Here is a 20,840-nt window from a genome sequence, read left to right as displayed (position 1 = left end):
GAGGGTGTCAATGATGGCCTTCTGGACAGCAGTCAGGTCGGCAGTCTTACCCATGATTGCAGTTTTGAGTAATGAACCAGGCTGGGAGTTTTTAAAAGCCTCAGGAATCTTTTGCAGGTGTTTAGAGTTAATTCGTTGATTCAGATGATTAGGTTAATAGCTCGTTTAGAGAACCTTTTCATGATATGCTAATTTTTTGAGATAGGAATTTTGGGTTTTCATGAGCTGTATGCCAAAATCATCAGTATTAAAACAATAAAAGACCTGAAATATTTCAGTTGGTGTGCAATGAATCTAAAATATATGAAAGTTAAATTTTTATCATTACATTATGGAAAATAATGAACTTTATCACAATATGCTAATTTTTTTAGAAGGACCTGTATATATATATAAGCTTTTATGAACACACTGTACCTTTTAAAGTATAAAGAACATACTGCAGAGCAAAGCATTCCAGGAAATACAGACTGTGTAGTACTCTCTCTCTCTCTCTCTTACTCTCTTTCTCAACAGCACCAACCCTCACCCCCTACACACGCACCATGTCTTTAGAGCTGTCCATCATCAACCCAGTTACTCAATTAGGAATGATAAACCAATGCAATTAAGTCTTGCTATTTTTCAGACAGACAGGAAACTCATAAAAAGTAATTGCTGTTCTTTGGGTGTCTGTACCTCTTGTTTCTCTGGGTTTGTCTCTGCCCAATTGATTTTTTTGTCCATTGAGTTCCAGAGCAAATAGATGTTTCATTTTTATTGTTTTAACTGTTTGGTAAAATGTATGTAAAGTTATCTGTAGATTATTTCATATGATCACTAAGGCCTTAGTATACACCAACCAGGGATAACATTATGACCACTGACAGGTGAAGTGAATAACACTGATTATCTCTTCATCACGGCACCTGTTATTGGGTGGGATATATCAGGCAGCAAGTGAACATTTTATCCTCAAAGTTGATGTGTTAGAAGCAGGAAAAATGAGAAGAATTTGAGTGAGTTTGACAAGGGCCAAATTGTGATGGCTAGACGACTGGGTCAGAGCATCTGCAAAACTGTTCTGCAGTGGTCAGTATCTATCAAAAGTCGTCCAAAGAAGACACAGTGGTAAACCGGCAACAGGGTCATGGGCGGCCAAGGCTCATTGATGCACGTGGGGAGCGAAGGCTGGCTCGTGTAGCTACTGTACCTCAAAATGCTGAAGAAGTTAATGCTGGTTCTGATAGAAAGGTGTCAGAATACCCAGTGCATTGCAGGTTGTTGTGTATGGGGCAGCAAAAGGGGGGCCAAAACAATATTAGGAAGGTGGTCATAATGTTATGCTTAATCGGTGTGTTACTTTTTATTATATAATGATGACAAATTAATTTTATTATTATTAGAAAAGAATAGACACTTTGACATTGTATATAGAACAACGGAATTCTGTATAGTACAAGATAAAAAGAAAACAACACACGACAACAAAGACACAGTCAATAATAGTAGCCACAACAGTAAGGTCTAACAGTGAATGCGCAAATTAAGAGGTGCAAATTCTTAGGGACTTGGGTGGGGGTGTGCAGAGGGGGTGATAGAGGTCACAGCTCTAGGGAAGAAGCTGTTCCTCAGTCTGCTAGTCTGTCCCCCTGCATTCAGGACACAGATACAGAACAAAAAAAAGCACAAACAGTCTGTGACCTCGGTGGGTAGGATCTGTAATAATGCTGCTGTCTTACTTCTGGGGGCGGCAAGCATACACTGAGTTCAGGTCTAGGAGCAGACTTCCTGCGATCCTCTGTGCTGTTCTTACCACCTGGGCTAGGTCCTGTCTTGTGCTGTATGACTGGCATAGCATACAGTTATACAGAGACAGAGGATGTTTTCAATAGTGCTTTTGTTAAAGTTTAACTGTAGCTAAGACGGAAAGTCTGACCTGCTTGAGCTTCCTCAGGAAGATAAACTTTTGCCGAGCCTTCTCAACCAGGTGGAAGATGTTTAGTTCGCCGGTGAGTTGGACTGTAATGTGGAGTCCCAGGTGCTTGATGTCCACATGCTCCACATCCTTTCCAATGACCACTTTGGTCTTGGTGTTGTTCAGAACCAGGTTGTTGTCTGAGCACCACCAGGCCAGGTGATGGATAACCTCTCTGTAATGAGTCCCATCATTGTCTGATACGAGACCCACTCCTGGTGTCATCAGTGAATTTTACATAGGTATCAGAGGCATGAATGGAGGTGCAATCATGTGTGAAAAGGGTAAAGAGGACCGGGCTGAGCACACAGCCCTGCAACGCACCTGTGTTCAGGATGAGCGTGGATGATGTATGGTCCCCCTATTCTCACCACTTGTGGTCTGTTGGTGAGAAAGTCTCTAATCCCTGAGCACAGTGATGTGGACAGTCCCAGATTGTAAAGTTTAATTTCCAGTTTATGGGAGATTATTATGTTAAAAGCGGAGCTGAAATCAAAGAATAGCATTCTAGCATATGTGCTGGGATGCTCCAGGTGAGACAGGGCTGTGTGGAGCGCTATGGAAACAGCATCTTTTTCAATATAGGTGATGGCTGTTTAAATCAGGGGAATCCTGTTTCAGGATGAGTCTTTCAAAACAGTTTAAGTTTTAACAGCAGTCTAACACAGTTAATTTTGTAGGCACTCTAAGTACTGACCTACCTCTTCACACTTACGGGTTTGTACCATCACATTTTACATACTGCTAATGTATGCTGTCAATGCATTTTTTTTTTATATTTATAAAGGAGTTTTCTCAGGGTACTTCAGTTTTCTGTTACCTCCCAACTACAGGCATAACATAAACTGGCTGCTGTAAAATGGCCCTAGGTAAGTGTGAACAAGAGAGTGTGTGATGTACTTTGATGAATTGGCAGCCTTTCAGGGTATATTGCTGTCTTGCACCCAGAGTTTCCAGATGCCATTAGACCCATAATCCCAGCGAAGTCAATTGGTTAGTGAAAATGAATCAATGAATTTAAAACAAACTGTTAAATTGTTCATCAATAATTAAAAACATAACACAGATAGATCAAATACAGTACATACACCGATCAACCATGACAATAAAACCACCTCCTTGTTTCTACACTCACTGTCCATTTTATCAGCTCCACTTACCATATAGAAGCACTTTGTAGTTCTACAATTACTGACTGTAGTGCATCTATTTCTCTGCAGTGACACTGATATGGTGGTGGTGTGGTAGTGTGTGTTATGCTGGTATGAGTGGATAAGACACAGCAGTGCTGCTGGAGTTTTTAAACCTCACTGTCACTGCTGGACTGAGAATAGTCCACCAACCAAAAAAAAATCCAACCTACAGCACCCCGTGGGGAGCGTCCAGTGACCACTGATGAAAGTCTAGAAGATGACCAACACAAACAGCAGCAATAGATGAGCGATCGTCTCTGACTTTACATCTACAAGGTGGACCAACTAGGAGTGGACAGTAAGTGGACAGGGTAACACACACTAACACACCCTCACCATGTCATTGTCACTGCAGTGCTGAGAATGATTTAACACCCAAATAATACCTGCTCTGTGGTGGTCCTGGGAGAGTCCTGACCATTGAGGAACAACATGAATGGGGGCTAACAAAGCATGCAGAGAAACATATGGACTACAGTCAGTAATTGTAGAACTACAAAGTGCTTCTATATGGTAAGTGGAGCTGATAAAATGGACAGTGAGTGTAAAAACAAGGAGGTGGTTTTAATGTTATGACATTGGTGTATGTGCGATACAGCTTAGTATTTATTTGTTAGTTTGTTTGTACTTTACTCCTGCTCACTCAAGCTGCATGTTGACACTTTTTAAAGTTGTTAACAATTAACATATGCAAAAAGTGCACATAAATGCCCACCTTATTTGCATGTTATGATTTGCAGGTTATGAGTCACCCACAACAAGCTTATTAATTAAAAGCATACAAAATCATAGTGAGATTTGCAAATGTTGGTAATATAAGTAATAACGAACTGGCTGCGTTTCATCTTCCAACATCCTGTAGAACTTAATGCTTCATATCATATCTTTTTTGGATATGATAGTACAGCTGTGCTTCCGTAACATCTGCACAGTGCCCTATTTAAATGGGATGAGCATGGTTAAAAGCATTTGTGACAATTAGCCTAAATGCTTCATTTAGGAGTTGTACTAAAAGATTACTTCCGACTCAGTAAGCTGAAGAAGCACTAATTTTTTTCTAAATAGCCCTAATTCAGAGCATAAGAGCCCTAATTCATAAGCAATAAAATGTAAAAATAAAATACTAATAATAACAACAGTAAGTATTATTATTATTATTATTATTATTATTATTAAAAGTACACTAGCCCATTACCACAGAGATCCAGGGAATCAAATCAGGGAGTTCAGATTTCAGCATTGCTATCGGCTGGTCAAACATCTACAAAGACATCTTTGACTAATGTCTGAAGTGATGGCCGAAGCAGCCTAGCCATTGGGAGCTGCACTTGTGCTCCCAGTGGTGGTCCCAATCCCAGATTAGGAAAAAAATTATTCATCAGCACCTGACTGGAAAGCTGAGCTTGCTGGGCCTGAACACCTGTGCAACTCTATGCAACTGGATCCTGGACTTACCGACTGGGAGAGCTCAGTCCATCTGTTAAGAACACCTCCACCACCACACTAAGCACTGGAGTCCTCAGAGCTGTGTGCTCAGTCCATTGCTGTTTTCTTTACTGCCTCATGACTGGGCAGCAATGCTCAAAATTGATGAGTCAGTATAAAGAGAAGAGGTGCAATGGCTAAAGGACTGGTGTAGCATCAACAACCTCTCTGAATGTGGACAAAACTAAAGAGATGGTTGTTGACTTTAGAAGAACGCAGTGACCACTCTCCACTAAACATCAACTCTTCCATGGAGATCGTCAGAAGTACTAAGTACTAGAAGTATGTTCACCTGTTCCCTCAACACCAGTTCCATAACCAACAAATCCTGCAGCACCTCTATTTTCTGTAAAGGCTGAGAAAAGCTTATCTTCAACCTCCAATCCTGACCACATTCTTCAGAGGAGCCATCAAGAGTATCCTGAGCAGCTGCATCACTGTCAAGTTTGAGAACTGCACTGTGTCCGATCGCAAGACTCCAGCAAATAGTGAGGACAGGTGAAAAGACATTTACAAATCCTGCATCCAAAAAGCTCTCAGCATTGTGGGGGACCCATCACAAACCCTACAAGAACATTTCATTCTCCTGCCATCTGGTAGAATGTAACATAGCATTCAGTCCCTCACTGATAAACTGTGTAATGCAACAGCCATCAGACCATCATACTCCTCAGCTCACAGAGTTGGAACTAATGGACACACTTACTCACACACTCTCTCACACACACACACACACACACACACACACACACACTTTAACTTATGAGAGGCCGTGTAGGCCATAATTCTAAGTTGAATTCTCTCACACACACCATCATACTCTCACACACACACCATCATACTCTCTCACACACACCATCATACTCTCACACACACACCATCATACTCTCTCACACACACCATCATACTCTCACACACACACCATCATACTCTCTCACACACACCATCATACTCTCACACACACACCATCATACTCTCACACACACACCATCATACTCTCTCACACACACCATCATACTCTCACACACACACACCATCATACTCTCATACATGGTTTACTATACTCTTTCACATATACTACTATACCCTCTTACAACTATAATCACACTTTCTTTTATTTACTATTATACTCTCATACACACAGCACTATTCTCTCTTGCACATATAACTATAGCTACTTAAACATGCATTATGTGCTTTCATGATAATCTGTGTAAAAGAGAATATTAGTATATGTATGTAAGTTTGGTAGTCTGTGTAAGGGACGTTAACACTGTATGTAAAACAAAGATCTACTGTATGTGTAAGAGAATATTATTATATGTAAGCGTAATAAATAGTGTATGTGAATGCAAATAATCATGTTTATGGAACAGAATGATAGTGAATGTAAGACAGAATGATAGTGCATGTGAATAAGAATAGTTGTATGTGTGAGAGAGTTTGATGGTGTGTGTGTGAGAGTATGATAGTGTGTGTGAGAGAGTTTGATTGATACGGAAACGAGTTTGATTGAAACGGAAGTAATATTAAATTCTCAGTACCTGATTGGTGGAAGACGCGGGATTTCACAGACATGTCCCGCCTTCCTCATTATTACTGATAGGAGAGGATAGTGGACCGAGAGAGAATCAATGGAGCATCGGCCTGTTAACATTTTAAACTTTTCCACCGCTGCCACATCCATGTCAGAAATGTGGATTTAAACCCGACAGCCCGACAGGAGTCTAAACGCGGCCGCGGAGGAAGAGATGCGGTGAAGCTTTATATCCGAACCATCAGCCGAGTGCTGCGAGCTCCATATCAGCCTCAACCACAGAGAGCAGAGGCTCCAGAGTCAGGGGACAGGTGAGTTCACTACATCATTCACCTCTTCATTTAGCTTCTGATAGATTCGGGTTTAGATTGAGATATTTAATGAATATTCCTCTTTGTAAGGGACCATCTGCAAATTACACGTTTTAAACGTTCTAGTAATGCCAAACTAAGTAAGTGAGTTCTCATAAAGCAAATTTATAAGAAACTCTGTTTTGGAAGCTTTCTTAAAGAACAATAAATAAAATTACTTTATCGTTTTAATGGCTATAGTTGCTCCACATTAATGTGTCACTACATTCGAGTCGAATTACATGGAACTTTTGGACTCTTCCCTATGTAGGTCTTAATAAGTAAAATAAAATATAGATTCATTTTATATACACAATCATAAACAAGCTGCTGCACATGGAAAGCTACAGACTTACAGTCTAACATTTCAAAATCTGTCTCAGTGCTCATTCTAACTTAGTCACTTGTACTATTAAAGTTTGTTATCTTTCTTTTATTACAGAAAATGTAATTCATTATAGATTGAGACCAAGCTCTCTTGAGTAACTGTTCTCTAAATATTTGATTGGGTGAATTGCTATAGACTGGTTTTGAAACTAAATTAAATTTTTGTGATTTCAGTATTGAACTTTTGATGGCATGAGGAAACAAACTGGTTTCACCAAAGTTGCACGAGGGCCAGAAACTAAATGGCTTCATGATTGACAATACATTTACATCAAAGGCAGTGTACATTAGACAATGACACATTTACGGTAAGTTATTTAAAAATAATGTAAGCAGTATGTTTATATTGCATATTATTAATAATAATAAGTAATTTGTAGCATTTAGATTTCATGGTTTGGCAATAGGCTAACCCCCAACATTTTCTAAATGCATTGTGTGTGTGTGTTTGTTTTGTTTGTTTTGTTTGTCACCACAGATTTAGAGGACAGTGGTGTGGAGGTTGACACGACAACAGCATCTAGTGACCACAGAAGTACCACACCAGTCATTGTATGACTACAAGGACTAAGGATACCTTAATCCACCTGAGTGACAGATTATTTGCTGTTGAGACTGTTCTGAAATATTTGGTTTCTGCATGCAACAATAAATAAGAAACATTTGTTTGCTTGGGACAAGATCTTTGTTAACCAGTATAATAGTGATTTCCTTACCTGTCCATAACTTGATAATAAATATCTAAATATTATATGGGGTGTCCTCGTTTTTTTTTTTTTTTTTTTTTTTACATTACTGCATTGTTTCATTTATCAGAAATACATTATGACGTTTTAATTACTACCACAAATAACTCTAATAACCATAGCTAATTTGGAATTTGAACATTGTAAATTCTTTGGCCAGTTGCACACCCGTGATGGAAGGCATGTCCATTTGGGTCCAGCACCTGCAGCGCATGCCAGCGCTGTTTTCTGATGTTGCAAGACTGTTGTCCTCCTAGCACGTACCTTTCATCTGCATTTGGGGTGATTTGAAGAATCTTATTAACAATGTCAGCCAAAGTCGCAGACATTGCTGTATGCTCTCTCTCTCACACACACACACACGTCAGTTAACCAATTTGAAGTTGCTATTTGTGCCTGTATAATTTCCTCCTGATGATTCCAAAGCATACAGCTATTCTTTAGCAACGAATTTCAAGAGACAAACCGAAGGTAATTTGTTTATGTAGGATGACCAGTTCTGATTGTTGGAGGTACTCTTGGAGAAAATATATCCCTATGTCTAATTTCTACTGATCTTGAGTTTTCCTATAAATTTTTTAGGGAACAAAAACATGCATAATGTGCCTCCAGTGCACCCAAACTTCATTGACTGTCACCTCCTTCTAACTGCGGGCTAATTAAAAGAAAGTAAAAAGTTGTCAGTGTTTATCCATTAAGCTCACAAAATAATATTTCCAGAATCATGCTGGTATGTCCCATGCTGTCAGTTTTCCTTTCAATGTTCTAAATGCATCTCATTGTGATGGACAAAAATAGTAAAACATGTCCTCCTCATTACCATGTATTTCCACAAACCAAAGTGACCTTGTAAAAAATGTAGAAAGTAGAAATATCATGGCTAGTTCAACAAAGCTCAACAAAAGTGTAGTCATTGTTAAAAGGTCTGCTGCCAGATTTAAATGTTTTTTGTAGATCAATTTATGTGCAGGCTCTGTTCTTACAGCTGTAAGCCAATCTGACTTCCTGTCCTCCTTCCTGGCCTCCTTTTAACACCTTGATGGTGTGTGAGAGAGTATGATGGTGTGTGTGAGAGAGTATGATGGTGTGTGTGAGAGAGTATGATGGTGTGTGTGAGAGAGTATGATAGTGTGTGTGTGAGAGAGTATGATAGTGTGTGTGAGAGAGTATGATGGTGTGTGTGAGAGAGTATGATAGTGTGTGTGAGAGAGTATGATGGTGTGTGTGAGAGAGTATGATAGTGTGTGTGAGAGAGTATGATGGTGTGTGTGAGAGAGTATGATAGTGTGTGTGAGAGATTATGATGGTGTGTGTGAGAGAGTATGATGGTGTGTGTGAGAGAGTATGATGGTGTGTGTGAGAGAGTATGATGGTGTGTGTGAGAGAGTATGATAGTGTGTGTGAGAGAGTATGATGGTGTGTGTGAGAGAGTATGATAGTGTGTGTGAGAGAGTATGATGGTGTGTGTGAGAGAGTATGATAGTGTGTGTGAGAGAGTATGATGGTGTGTGAGAGAGTATGATGGTGTGTGTGAGAGAGTATGATGGTGTGTGTGAGAGAGTATGATAGTGTGTGTGAGAGAGTATGATAGTGTGTGTGAGAGATTTCATCTCAGAATTATGGCCTACACGGCCTCTCATGGCCTCTCATATTAACTCACTTACACACTGACACACAACTGACAGTCTTGTTTCCTGTTTCCAAGTATTACATACAATTACTATTCCGCACACTCAGAGACTATATTATTAATTGCATTTTTGCAGATCTTTGCATTTTTGCACACAATTTATTAACGTATCAACTGCTATACAAGACTGTTGATATAAATCAATATATTGTATGTTGTATAATCTTCGTCCTCACTTTGCATTACTCATTACTGTGTCATGGCCAACAACAAATTGTTTTTGGTCCGTCCCCTTCTACTTCTTGTATTTATTGTTTTTTATCTGCACTGTGTATATTGTATTATTTGCATGTGTGTTCTGTGTTGCACCCTTGTCCTAAAGAAGCAGTGTGTTGTTTTAATATGTACTTGCAAATAGCAGAAATGACAGTAAAGACTCTTAAATCTTGGAATCTTAAAAATAGGAGGGCTGTGTCAGGAAGGGCATCCAGCATAAAAACTGTGCCAAGTCTGGTACACGCACCAGATCCGCTGTGGCAAAGCCTAAATATGAGAGCAGCTGAAAATAGCAGTAGTAGTAAATATTATAACATTATTAGTAGGATGTTTATGCAAGATTACACTGACCAGGCATAACATCATGACCACTGACAGGTGAAGTGAATAACACTGATTATCTCTTCATCACGGCACCTGTTAATTGGGTGGGATATATTAGGCACCAAGTGAACATTTTATCCTCAAAGTTAATGTGTTAGAAGAAGGAAAAATGGGAATAAGCGAGTTTGACAAGGGCCAAATTGTGATGGCTAGACGACTGGGTCAGAGCATCTCCAAAACTGCAGCTCTTGTTGGGTGTTCCTGGTCTACAGTGGTCAGTATCTATCAAAAGTGGTCAAAGTAAGGAACAGTGGTAAATCGGCGACAGGGTCATGGCGCGGCCAAGGTTCATTGATGCACGTGGGGAGCAAAGGCTGGTCCATGTGGTCCAATCCAACAGACGAGCTACTGTAGCTCAAATTGCTGAAGAAGTTAATGCTGGTTCTGATCAGAAGGTGTCAGACTGCATGCCTTGACGGGTCAGGACTGTTTTGGCAGCAAAAGGGGAACCAACACAATATTAGGAGGGTGGTCATAATGTTATGCCTCATCGATGTATATGCAAGGTTTATGTTTTCTTTATTTTTACCTTTGGCTATGACAATTACTATTTGCAGTAGGTCTCTGGGACTTTTTTTAGATTAGAGTAGATTAGATTAGATTCAACTTCATTGTCATTGTGCAAAGTAAGCAAGTACAAAGCCAACGAAATTGAAAATGTTTAAGCACTTAAATGTCTTTAAAACTCAACAACTGTTTTATTGAGAGCATCACAATATTGTAATTTAAAAGCCAGCTGTTAATAACCTATTGTACATGTTAATAGGTAAAGTAGAGGTGTATTGGGATTTTAATGACAGTTATCCTGCCATCTAAAGAATTTCATTTCTTGTGATGTGCTATAACCACATGACTTTGTAGACACAGAGTGCATGTGCTTGACTGGCCTGCCTGCAACGTATCAGTATCATATGATCTGGCAACGTGGTCCATAAATAACACAACCATTTCCAAACAAGGATTACACATTATCCAATATTTATCTGAAAAAAATCACCTGATCACAGACTTGTGCATCTTTAAAGCATGCCCTAATAGTTATTTGAATTAAGCATTTAAGATATCAGAGGTGTATTGCATTTTAAACCTCAGCATAAAAATGCCTAAATACAGCCTTAAGAGTATGTCTCTATAATTACAGTATATATTTCACCACCAACCAAAAACATCCAGCCAACAGCGCCCCATGGGCAGCGTCCTGTGACCACTGATGAAGGTCTAGAAGATGACCAACTCAAACAGCAGCAATAGATGAGCGATCGTCTCTGACTTTACATCTACAAGGTGGACCAACTACATAGGACTACAGTCAGTAATTGTAGAACTACAAAGTGCTTCTATATGGTAAGTGGAGCTGATAAAATGGACAGGTAGTGTAGAAACAAGGAGGTGGTTTTAATGTTATAGCTGATCAGTGTATGTAATAAAAAATGTTACATTTTGAAAAATAAAGTACGATCTTTTATTCTATTTCTCTGTGTTTGTTAACTGTAAAACAAAGCTATTTCTTTTTCCATTGACAATAACAGAACAAAAAACAAACAAGAAATGGTCGATTTTCCTATTTTTCAATAATGGTTTTTCAAATGAAAATCGAATGGCCAAAGGTACACAAACCCAAAGCTGTTTGTAGCTCATTTATCTTATTTTCAGGTTTAAAGCAAACAATGACAATACTCTTTATATTCCTGACAAGTAACTAATCCTCTCAGGCTTAAACTGACAGTAGTTTATTGCAATGTAAGCTCTGCCTTCTGTTTTCTATTAAATAAATAGGATCCTAAGAGTGTTGTGAATATACACTTTGAGAGGTCACTGTATTAAACAACTTAAATATGTTTTGTTTTTGAGTCTGTATTTATGATACTGATGCATCTATTTAATACTGTGTCCTGGAAAAATTATATTAGGAACTGGTTAGGTACTCTTCTGTAAAGTCTAAAAGACACACAGACAGACAAGACCCACAAAGACAGAAAGACTGCATGGATGACTTGGATATGTGTAAATGTACCATTGACATGGAGGAACATATGCTGCCATCAAGGTAATATCTTTCAAAATATAGAACCATTGAAGTTTATGGTGGAAAACTGAACTAATCAGTATTCTTAGTTCCCAGATGCTTAAAGAGGCCACAAAGGTTAAACAACAAACACACTATTGCCATCGTTTACACACTACAGGTGAAAACTGTGCACACATGTATCCAATCAGTAATTAGGGGTAAAATTTGTAGGTGAACAGGATAAAAGTCAGTTCAAATGCGTGTGGCATTTCTGAACTCTATTGAAACTTTAGCAGTGAAGGGCAACAATAGAAAAGGAAGAGGTGGTTGGCGAGGAGAAAGACAAGGACGACCAAGAACAAGAGTGGTCGTATCAAATACTGTATTGTATCTAAAGCAGCATATGTATACCAATGACATGAGGTGTCATGATGTGTCACATTTAAATTGAAACCCATGAATAGGCCCCATGAATGTTTATATTTGGATGAAGCTGGGTTCAGTCTCACTAAAAGGCGGAGAAGAGGTTGCAACATATTTGGTCAATGTGAAATTATAGAAATGCCTGCCCAGTGTGGTGGCAATAGTGTGTGACCCCATATGCAGCCATCAACAGCAATAGGGTTCTGTTTTGCCATGTTATAGGGATGTAACGATGCACCACAAGACAGTTGATAATCGATGCAAATATGCCACGACTCAAATCGATTGAGATGTAAAATGAATCGATATTCACTTTAAACAGCAGAGTGCACTGGCACTATCCATCCGCCTGGTTTACGTCACTACACAGAGTTGCCAGGTTTGGGGTTTTCCAGCCAAACTGGGCATAATTCAAAATGGGTGAAAATTCAAAGACTGTAAGTTGCGTGGTGGTGATTTCTGCCTGACTTGGCAACCCTTTTACTACACTGTTTTAGTAAAACGGCGACGGCAGGTGAAGATGTGGACCTTAAGGATGCCCCCTTTTCTTTCAAATCAGAAGTGGAAAATGAAAAAGGTGAGAAGATAATGGACAAAACAAAAACAGTGTGCAAATATTGCAAGAGGATACTGAAGTACATCAATAGCACAACGAACTTGATGCTGCACGTAAACCGGCACCACGGTGAGAAGCTCCGGTTACCCCCGCCTGAGCAAAAAACATTATTTTATTTTATTTTATTTTTTTACACAAAAAGGGAAACGTTTGTACCTGCCTCAGAAATAAAAGGGCACTCATTATTTAGATGAATAAAAATAAGCACAAATACAGTATTTTATTTTTTTAAAGAGAAATAATAAAAGGAAAGTTTGTCATCATTTGTCAAACTACATTTCATTTTGTTAAAAAAAATCAGAAAAAAATTGTATCGTAAACCCAGTATCGTGAATCGCATTGCATCGTGGGTAGAGTGTATCGTTACATCCCTACCATGTTACATTAGGGCCCTACAATACAGAACATCGTCTAACATTTCTGGATGCTTTGCTTGGAGATGAGCAGTGGGATCCTGAGCTGAGAGAGCATCCTGTGTATGTTGTCGTTTGGGACAATGTGAGCTTTCACCGTGGTCAAAAAGTACGTGAGTGGTTTACCAAGAACTACCATTTAATAAATGTATGCCTTCCACCATACTCTCCCTTTCTAATCCCCGTTGAGGAATTCTTCTCAGCATATCCAGAAAAATCTACTCCAGTCAATGGATGCAGCTTGTGATGACATAAAAGTGAATTCATTTCAAGCCTGGAGTCTGCATTCATTTTTTTCCCTGTTGTCTAGCCAGGGAGAATATTGTCTGTAATATAGATGAAATCCTGTGGCCTGACCCAGCCCAGAGGCATGATCCTGAGGTAGAATAAATGATTGACATTGCATACTGTATATGCAAATACTATAAATTATATAAATATATTAAAGTTTTTATACTGTATTTCATTGTTTGTTCTCTAGTATATACACCGATCAGTCATAACATTATGACCACCTTCCTAATATTGTGTTGGTCCCCCTTTTGCTGCTAAAACAGCCCTGACCCATTAAGGCATGGACTCCACTAGACCCCTGAAGGTGTGCTGTGGTATCTGGCACCAATATGTTAGTTAGCAGCAGTTCCTTTAACTCCTGTAAGTTGTGAGGTGGGGCCTCCATGGATCAGACTTGTTTGTCCAGCACATCCCACAGATGCTTGATTGGATTGAGATCTGGGGAATATTGGAGGCCAAGTCAACACCTCAAACTGGTTGTTGTGCTCCTCAGACCATTCCTGAATCATTTTTGCTTTGTGGCAGGGCGCATTATCCTGCTGAAAGAGGCCACAGCCATCAGGGAATACCGTTTCCATGAAAGGGTGTACATGGTCTGCAACAATGCTTAGATAGGTGGTACATGTCAAAGTAGCATCCACATGGATGGCAGGACCCAAGGTTTCCCAGCAGAACATTGCCCAAAGCATCACACTGCCTCCACCTGCTATGATAGAGACACAGTGCTTTGCAATGTTGTATGTAGTGTGTAATAACTGCAATGTAGTGTTTATGCATTAACTGGCTTTGTGTGTCATTTGATAACAGTGTTTGGTTTTGAGCAAATATAAAATAGTTTTGAGTTGATTGCTTGGTTTTGCAAGACAAGTCTGTGGTTTTGTAAATGTAGCATATTTTGGGTTTTGTGTGTAATAGGAAAGGTGATGTAACAGTAGGAAAGGTGATGTGGTAAACATGCCTTTGTGTAACACTGGCAAGCTCCACACCTGAATGAATTTAAAATAAACAAGTGAAATATGGATAACCAAGGTAGTACTATACTGTGGCTAAAAACCACAAAAGGGAATATGCACAACTAAATATGAAAAATTGTTCAGGTTGCCATGCCAGCAAAAAAAACAGACAACAGAGAAGGTTGCCAACAGGTAAGCTGGCAAGTCTGTGAGGGAGAAACTGTGGTAAATATAAACACTCCCACCTGAGGTGAATTATTGCTCAAGCCAGAGGTGACTTCTCACTAAACTGACATGTCAATCACCTGTGCATTCAGGCCCCATCTGCCGGCCAAATTTGAATATGCAGAAGGACGTGATTCCATACATGAGCCAAGCCGCTAATCTCAACATGTGGACACCTTACCTAATTATGTATGCAATTATGTATGCTAAAATACCCCTTGAGACAAACGTTTTTTTGTTATTGTACCTCGTTAATTAACTTTTTTGGTTCAGCACTAAGAATAAATGTGTAATGATGAATTACTTAAACATGCAGCTCAGCTCACATCATTTATTTCTGTTTCCCTGATTAGTTTTAAAAACGTGTGTGATGATCATTATCGTTCTGGGCAACTCCTACTTTCCTTTAATTACAGATGTGCTTCCTGCTGCAAAAGGAGAGCTGGTGGTGTTACCATGGCAACAGAGGGGAAGTTCGAACGTGTTTCAGTAGGAGGCAAACACATGGAACTCAAGGACAGCTGCATTTGCCCAATAGACTGTGGCTGAAAGCGACATGACAAACTTACCACTTAAGGCCAAGATGGATTCCTGCTTCAAGGGCATAGCCAGTTAACTGAGAGAAAAATAATGATGCTTTCAAATTATGATGCTTTTTGAGAACAGAAGTGCAGAATGATATTAGGGTTTGCTAGATATTTGACTGTCAAAACTTCATGAATTATGCATGCCTCATCTCTTTGAATAAATTGGAGCTTCTTGATAGGTTTGCAATATGAAGTGACAGAGTTAAACTTTATCCATATGATAATATAGTATCATGCAATCAGCTGTCAACATATTCTAACCTATAATCATTTTTTAGCATTTGACAATCTGCAATCTTTAAAATTACCAAGAAGGGAAAAAAAATCACCAAGTGGTTAAATTAAATGACAAAACAACAACATTCCCTATGTTGAGGGAAGAGAGATTAACTACATATTTACCTTCATTTGTCAATATGAAAAGTTGTGTAGAGAAAATGTTAAATAACTTAAAAAAGGCCATGCTGATAAATCTACACAGCTGACAAGTGGGATTTTTTCACAGGGTAAAACTATTGCCATTGTAATCCACAAGATTATAGGTTAGCATGATCTTTAAAATATTTTCTTTGAAACCTATCGCCTAGAAAGTGTGGCCGTACTTGTTACATGGTAAACAACAGCAGCTACTTGTATTCTGAGATACTAGCCATTTAAAAAGGCACAGCCAGTGTAAGCTGTAAAACCGTCAGGCAAAGTAAAGAGTTTTTCCTACAGTAATGAACATTAAAATACCATTAGCCAAAACATTAAAACCACCTTCTTGTTTTTACAAACATTGTCCATTTTGTCAGCTCCACTTACCATATAGAAGCACTTTGTAGTTCTACAATTACTAACTGTAGTCCATCTGTTTCACTACATGTTTTGTTAGCCTTTTTCATGCCGTTCTTCAATAGTCAGGACTCTCCCAGGACCACTAAAGAGTAGGTATTATTTGGGTGGTGGATCATTCTCAGCACTGCAGTGACACTGAACTAAGAATAGTCCACCAACCAAAAATATCTAGCCAACAGCGACCTGTGGGCAGCACCATGTGACCACTGATGAAAGTCTAGAAGATGACCAACTCAAACAGCAGCAATAGATGAGCGATTGTCTCTGACTTTACATCTACAAGGTGAACCAACTAGGTAGGAGTGTCTAATAGAGTGGACAGTGAGTGGACACGGTATTTAAAAACTCCAGCAGTGCTGCTGTGTCTGATCCACTCATACCAGCACAACACACACTAACACACCACCACCATATAATTGTCATTGCAGTGCTGAGAATGATCCACCACCTAAATAATACCTGCTCTGTGGTGGTCCTATGGGGGTCCCGAACATTGAAGAACAGGGTAAAAGCACGCTAAAAAAGTATGTAGAGAAACAGATGGACTACAGTCAGTAATTGTAGAACTACAAAGTGCTTCTATATGGTAAGTGGAGCTGATGAAATGGACAGTGAGTGTAGAAACAAGAAGGTGGTTTTAATGTTATGGCTGATCAGTGTATAGACCAGTGCACCTGTAAAATTACAAATGTACTGAGAGTTTTTAATTAAATCATTAAATCATTAAATTTATTAATGCTCAAACCATTTTTGATTACCATTTTTACTACTTAACCATTTATAGTATTTAAAAAAAAATCTGTTTAATTAATGCCTGTAGTAACATCAAAAATCTTTCTAAAATGTTGGTGATCAGCAACAGATCAGAATAAGAAGTTATGCTTTATTAAAGAACATATGTTAAGACAAATCTCCCAGATGTATTAGGTTCTACTGCCCACTCTTGATTGGCACTATAACCATGCAAACCCTAAGCTTACAAATGTTTATAGCTGAATAATCACAGCAGCAATCACAGCAGGGTGGTGTTATATCAAAAGCAGCAGATATTGTATAACAAATAGTACAGCAGTATATAGTCTTTATGCTCAAGATTTCACATGTCACATAATCTACAGAGCATTTACTGTACATTAGAACAAAGGAAAGAAATGAAGACACTTTATATGCCTTTACATCTTTTAAATTAGGGTAAAATGTATATATTAACTCATGGTCACAGTTTTCAGAACTACAACAACAACTAGTCTATGTAAAAAAGAAACCTAAACCCTGTTTACAAAAAAAACATTTGGGGAGAGGAATAGGACTATGGCTAAAAATGCTTAAAAGGAGATGAGTTTCACTTAACATTCACCGTCTACCTTTACTCCTTCCCTGCTAATCCCAAAGTCGTTGCCCCCTGCTGAAGGGTGTCGAGGTTAAGTAGGTCCATCCTGGTAAATAATTGATGAATATGGGAGTGTAATTAAGAACACTGACCCGATAAAGTAAAAAGGCATAGGCAGACTATGCTGATCTTCTGTTGCTCAGGTAAAACCTTAAAGCCATTCCAGAATTACACATTCTCTGCAGGTCTAAGTAATGCCAAGTCTTCACTGTTAAGCCTCCAGCCAACCTAAATCAGTGTTGACACTTTCTGGCGCGAGCTTATGGTTATTTCATTGTCATGTGACTGCTCAATATGTCACAATTATATAGATGTCTGCGAAAGTTCAGTGCATGTTCCTGAATTCTATTGATTGGTTCCTCTGCACCATGTTCATACTGAAATATAAGCACTCAGCAGCTGGAAAAAATCATAAATAATAATACACCTAACTAAAATCGAATGGCTGTACTACAAGGTCTATTTTCGGTAGTTTGGAGGGCCTGACTGATTCAAGCACTTTAGCCAAATGGTTCGATTACCTCGACAGAGTATCAACTTTAGTACCAACTCTACTAGACTTTAACAGATGCTACAGTACTGTATATAAAGAGGTTCCAACCTCTAGTTTCTGTTGCTATGTGCTAATAATGGCCAGGATTCTGTACATGAAGGGTACCATTCAAAATAGAGCATGCACCTGCAGTGCTTTTGTACGAGACAGACATGATTTAAAAGTAACAATTAAATCACACCTGGGCATTGTCTCTGACCGGCCCGCATAAGGTCAGTGGTAATTGGAAATGAGACATAAATAAGTGTACGTCATGCAAGATATACACCTCTAAGTAAGTCTTTTTAAGCGCCAGGTGGCGCAGCGGGATATTCCGCTAGCACACCAGCACCACTACTGAGTAGGTATTATTTGGGAGGTGGATAATTCTCATCCCCGCAGTGACAATGACATGGTGGTGGTGTGTTAGTGTGCGTTGTGCTGGTATCAGTGGATCAGACACAGCAGTGCTGCTGGAGTTTTTAAATACAGTGTCTCACTGTCCACTCTACTCTGTAGATGTAAAGTCAGAGACGATCGCTCATCTATTGCTGCTGTTTGAGTTGGTCATTTTCTAGACCTTCATCAGTGGTCACAGGATGCTGCCCAAGGGCGCTGTTGGCTGGCTATATTTTTGGTTGGTGCACTATTCACAGTCCAGTAGTGACACTGAGGTGTCTGATCATGATCTGACCAGCACAACACACACTAACACACCACCACCATGTCAGTGTCACTGCAGTGCTGAGAATGATCCACCACCCAAATAATACCTACTCTGTAGTGGTCCTGGGAGAGTCCTGACCATTGAAGAACAGGGTGAAAGGGGGCTAACAAAGCATGCAGAGAAACAGATGGACTACAATCAGTAATTGTAGAACTGCAAAGTGCTTCTATATGGTGAGTGGAGCTGATAAAATGGACAGTGAATGTAGAAACAAGGAGGTGGTCATAATGTTATGCCATATTAGTGTATACATATACACATGTACAGTACAATGAAGGTATGAATGCTGGGGTCAGAGCACAGGGTCAGCTATTGTACAGCACCCCTGGGCTCAAGGGCCCAACAGTGGCTGATTTGAACCCACATTCTTTCCATTCCTAGCCCAAAGTTCTATACCCACTTGGCTCATCCAGTATTAGTGCCTGAGCTCATAATGTATTTGCAATAGTTTATTTAAACACTGTAGTCTTAAACTTGTATATACTTACTACCATAACAGCATTAGGGATGGTTAATTGATTTTGCTGTTATAATATTTCAACCCAAACAATTAAGATCTGTCTAGTTCTGCTGCAGGATCTGTATTGCATAATGCTCCTATTGTTTGCAGCACCTCTATGTTTTATAAAATATTTTATAAAATATTTTAATTCCTGTCATTTATTTCCCTAAATATAATCATGTAATTCTTTCTTCACCATGTGGTATTCCAACTGTACAATGCTATTAATGTGAAGAGATGCATTGGCTGAAAGGTTTCACAGCTCCAGTTCCTGAGCTCAGCAACAGCATGCTGAACATGTTGTGGCTGCCCGGAGGCGGTAGAGTGCCATGACAGTGTCTGCGGGTTCCATTATTCAGGCCCTCAGAGACACATTTCTTGCTGCATAGACCTCAGGGGTTCGGTTGATGACACTGTCTCAAGGTGAACCTTTCTGGCATTAGTGTTTGCTTCACCTGCTGATTTCCGAAGGCTACAAAAAGTCATGTAATTTAATTCTGTATTTTCAAATAACAAGACTCAAAGTTTGTGATGCAGAACTACACTAGGCTAATATTTTAATTACACTTGTTTTATTTTATTAAAATCCACTGTTTTGGCTCTATATTTGGGGATTTTGTCATGTTTACACATGTATATTTTTTGCTAATGAGATAAAATGTCTCTTTAATATGTCTTGATTCATTGCTCTTGTCATGTTTTATTTAAAGACATGTAACACCCCAGTACTATTTGCAGACCCATTATGCAATTTTCCCACCTTCATACTTCTCCCGGGATCTGATGTTTTTAAATAATACATGTTTATACAATACAGAACCATTCTTTCTCCAAATAAAATTATACAATTTACTGCCAAGAAGTTCTATTTTTATATCTAAACATTGTTCTAATTTGTCTAACTGCTTTTGCAAATTTTGGATATGCATGACTAAGGAGTTTATATAAAAGGAGTTTTGCATGGGATTGAAGAATTAGAGATGATTGTTGTGCAGTTTATTGCTTATTGTTTACTGTGTGACCATTGTTTTCATTGTTTTTAGGTCGACTGTTGGATTCTTGTTATTTAATATTATTTTTTCTGAGAGCACATTGTAAAATCTTATGTACATGTTTTACGTAACCTTTTACCTCTACGATAGGACCTTGTAACTCGACGTCCCCTAAACTCAAAATCTTTGAAACTCAATGCACTATGTCAAGAAATTTGTACCCTTACACTCAACATTTACCTTAAACTCAAACGTGTGTGCAACTGTTGCTTTGTTCATGTGTGGAAAATTTACTCTGAAAGCATCCACATGTATCTGTTTTTAGCTGGATTTTTTTCTCCTGTTTCACTTTTAAACTTGTGTTATAGCTCGGGATGCTGAAAAATTATAAGCATT

The 20,840-nt window shown here is 38.9% G+C and overlaps 1 long non-coding RNA gene across 1 annotated transcript; it reads left to right on the top strand.

The window, feature by feature from the left end:
* Window positions 1-5,874: 5,874 nt before the first annotated feature.
* On the top strand, window positions 5,875-7,660 carry LOC134318915 (uncharacterized). Its single transcript, XR_010013442.1, has 3 exons — window positions 5,875-6,483; window positions 7,084-7,217; window positions 7,388-7,660. It is a non-coding gene; the product is annotated as an uncharacterized LOC134318915 (long non-coding RNA).
* Window positions 7,661-20,840: the final 13,180 nt, after the last annotated feature.

The sequence above is a fragment of the Trichomycterus rosablanca genome, chromosome 8 (assembly GCF_030014385.1).
Source record: "Trichomycterus rosablanca isolate fTriRos1 chromosome 8, fTriRos1.hap1, whole genome shotgun sequence".
Taxonomy (NCBI): domain Eukaryota; kingdom Metazoa; phylum Chordata; class Actinopteri; order Siluriformes; family Trichomycteridae; genus Trichomycterus; species Trichomycterus rosablanca.
This window is presented reverse-complemented; position numbering and strand designations above follow the sequence as displayed.